Raw genomic sequence first — 4,125 nt, 5'->3', positions numbered from 1 at the left:
ATTAACTTGCTGGCCTGCTTGAACACCCAACAATCCCTGTTGGTGTGATTGGCTGGCTTGTCTGGGGTGCCGTGTATTTGACATGAGCGATCGAGTATACGGTCCAAGCTGGACGGACCCGGCGTACTTTGTTTGAATGGCTTTTTCCGCTGACCGGATTTAGAGCCTTTGAATCCGGCATTGACTGCCGTATCCTCAGTATTTTCGCTGTTAATGCGGCGCTTATGTTTGTTGAAACGTGACCTGCTATTGCTATCCTTGGTATCTGAGGTACCATGGTTCTTTGATATGTTATTACTGCGAGCCAGCCAGCTGTCTTCTCCCGCACAAAAGCGGGTCATGAGCGTCGTGAGAGCTTCCATAGATTTCGGCTTTTCCTGACTGAGGTGCCGGGCTAGCCACTCGTCTCGGATGTTGTGTTTGAAAGCCGCTAAGGCCTCCGCATCCGGACAGTCGACGATTTGATTTTTCTTTGTAAGGAACCGAGTCCAGAATTGCCTGGCCGACTCTTCTGGCTGCTGAATTATGTGGCTCAAATCATCGGTGTCTGGTGGTCGCACATAAGTGCCCTGAAAGTTGTCAAGGAATGCGGCTTCCAGATCTTCCCAACAGCTAATGGAGTCCGCTGGCAAGCTGTTGAGCCAATGTCGCGCTGGTCCTTTGAGCTTTAGTGGGAGGTATTTGATGGCCTGTAAGTCATCACCACGGGCCATGTGGATGTGGAGGAGGAAATCCTCAATCCATACTGCGGGATCTGTTGTGCCGTCGTATGATTCAATATTTACAGGTTTGAAACCTTCTGGGAATTGATGTTCCATTACTTCGTCTATGAAGCATAAGGGGTGTGCTGCGCCTCTGTATTGGGCTATATCGCGACGCAGCTCGAATGGGTCTTGCCCGCTGTGTTCGGCCCGGCCATATTTGCTTTTACTGTATCCGGCATGACGTTTATCGTCTCGCAGAGTGGTGCGTCGTCGTGATCCGTAGATCGATCTTGCATGCTTTGCTTTGTCCTCCAATATGTCTTGCAGGTCTGGCGTATCTCCCCATGCCTTTTTATTTGAATGGCGTCAGGGTGGAGGCTGAGCTTTTGGCTGGAATGCCTCTCTATCGCGGCCACGAGGTGGCCGATCAGCCGTATCATACGCTTCTTCCTCCAGTCGGGGTAGTAACCTGCACTTTGGGTAATTCTTGGAGGGGCGCTCGAGTTTATATTCCTCGGCCGCGAGGACTTCGGTCCATCTGTCAGCTAGCAGATCTTGATCAGCTTGAAGCTGCTGCTGCTTTTTCTTCAGGCTATTTGCTGTGGCCATAAGTCGATGCTTTAAGCGCTCTTGTTCGACGGGATCCTCTGGTATGGCGAATTCACCATTGCCGAGGCTTGCCTCGTCTTCGGAGGGGGGCATGTAATTGTCATCCTCCTCCTCTCCGTCTGCCGCTCTCTCGGGAGAGCTGGCTCCTCCATCCTCCTGCTCTAAATCATGCTGGAGGGGATTGTTGTTGTCTTCGGCACTATCCGGAGTGTTATTATCTCCTGTGCCGGTATCACCACTTTTGCTTTGGCGGGACTTAGAGCGGCGCCGCTGACGTCGGCGCTTGGGTTGTTTCTTGGAGGGGTCATCCTCCGCTATCTCGTCGCCATTGCCTTCTTTGGGTGTATCCACCATGTATATGTCATATGACGAGGTGGCTTTCCAGTGCCCTATAGGCGCTGGTTCATGTTCGTCTCCTACATCGTCGTCCATACCGTCGATGTCTTCGGAGTCGAAGTCGAGCATGTCGGTTAAATCATCGACAGTGGCTACAAAGTGGGTGGTGGGTGGGCGTCGAATTTCTTCATCATCCGCATCCCAATCCTGTTGGCCATAATCCAGCCAGGGCTCTCCTGACAGAGAGAGAGACCTTAGTGAATTCAGAATGTCGCCAAAGGGCGAGTACTGAAAGATATCCGCGGCGGTGAATTCCATGATCGGCGCCCAATCGGATTCGATTGGCAGGGGCGCGAGCGGTTCGGGGTCAGAAAAAGAGTCCGGCACCTTGGAGTCACGGGCTGCGCAGAGGATTAGGCTGGTGTTCGGCTCGATCGCTGTTGAGACTGCAGCCCCTGAGGCGGTGCCTAACCACCCGTCCTCGAATGGCGCAGTTGGCTCCGAGCTAAGGGTCGGAGCTGATGCGGGCGCGACCTCCGGGGTACTGTTCGGCGGCAGAGCTAGGTCATACCCATCGTGACAGTGCGGCGCATCCGGCTGTGGCTCGAATCCATCGAAGATCAAGTCTCCGCAGATGTCGGCCATGTAGTTCAAACTTCCAAATCTGACCTGATGGCCAGGGTCATAGCTTTCAATCTGCTCCAGATGGCCAAGCAAATTAGCCCGCAGTGCAAAGCCACCGAATACGAAGATCTGTCCGAGGAGAAAAGTCTCACCCTGGACCGCATCGCTATCGATGATAGTAGGAGCCATCAAGCCTAACAGCGACGACACAGAGGAACTCTCAATGAAAGCACCAATGTCGGTGTCAAAACCGGCGGATCTCGGGTAGGGGGTCCCGAACTGTGCGTCTAGGCCGGATGGTAACAGGAGGCAGGGGACACGATGTTTTACCCAGGTTCGGGCCCTCTTGATGGAGGTAAAACCCTACGTCCTGCTTGATTGATATTGATGATATGGGTAGTACAAGAGTAGATCTACCACGAGATCAGAGAGGCTAAACCCTACAAGCTAGCCCATGGTATGATTGTATGTTGTGGTTGTTGTCCTACGGACTAAAACCCTTCGGTTTATATAGACACCGGAGAGGGTTAGGGTTACACAAGGTCGGTTACAAAGGAGGAGATATCCATATCCGTATCGCCTAGCTTGCCTTCCACGCCAAGTAGAGTCCCATCCGGACACGAGACGAAGTCTTCAATCTTGTATCTTCATAGTCTAATAGTCCGACCAATGGAGATAGTCCGGCTGTCTGGAGACCCCCTAATCCAGGACTCCCTCAGCCGCCGCAAGCCTCTATAGCCACCAAAAACCAATCGGGACCCTGTTCCGGCACCCTGCCGGAGGGGGATCCATCACCGGTGGCCATCTTCATCATCCCGGCGCTCTCCATGATGAGGAGGGAGTAGTTCACCCTCGGGGCTGAGGGTATGTACCAGTAGCTATGTGTTTGATCTGTCTCTCTCTCTTGTGTTCTTGATATGGCACAATCTTGATGTATCGTGAGTTTTGCTATTATAGTTGGATATAATGATGCTTCTCCCCCTCTATGTTCTTGTAATGGATTGAGTTTTCCCTTTGAAGTTATCTTATCGGATTGAGTCTTTAAGGATTTGAGAACGCTTGATGTATGTCTTGCATGTGTTTATCTGTGGTGACAATGGGATATTCATGTGATCCACTTGATGTACGTTTTGGTGATCAACTTGCGAGTTCCATGACCTTATGAACTTATGCATAGGGGTTGGCACACGTTTCCGTCTTGACTCTCCGGTAGAAACTTTGGGGCACTCTTTGAAGTTCTTTGTGTTGGTTGAATAGATGAATCTCAGATTGTGTGATACATATCATATAATCATACCCGCGGATACTTGAGGTGACATTGGAGTATCTAGGTGACATTAGGGTTTTGCTTGATTTGTGTCTTGAGGTGTTATTTTACTACGAACTCTAGGGTTGTTTGTGACACTTATAGGAATAACCCAATGGATTTATCGGAAAGAATAACTTTGAGGTGGTTTTGTAACCTACAATAATATCTTCGTTTGTTCTCTGCTATTAGTGACTTTGGAGTGACTCTTTGTTGCATGTTGAGGGATTGTTATATGATCCAATTATGTTATCCTTGTTGAGAGAACTTGCACTAGTGAAAGTATGAACCCTAGGCCTTGTTTCGAAGCATTGCAATATCGTTTGTGCTCACTTTTATCATTAGTTACCTTGCTGTTTTTATATTTTTCATATTACAAAAACCTATATCTACCATCCATATTTCACTTGATCACCATCTCTTCGCTGAACTAGTGTACCTATATAATTTACCATTGTATTGGGTGTGTTGGGGACACAAGAGACTCTTTGTTATTTGGTTGCAGGGTTGTTTGAGAGAGACCATCTTCATCCTACGCCTCCCACG

Source organism: Triticum urartu, chromosome 6A (genome assembly GCF_056163025.1).
Source record: "Triticum urartu cultivar PI428250 chromosome 6A, HENAU_Tu73, whole genome shotgun sequence".
Lineage (NCBI taxonomy): Eukaryota > Viridiplantae > Streptophyta > Magnoliopsida > Poales > Poaceae > Triticum > Triticum urartu.
Note: the sequence above shows the minus strand (reverse complement) of the source record.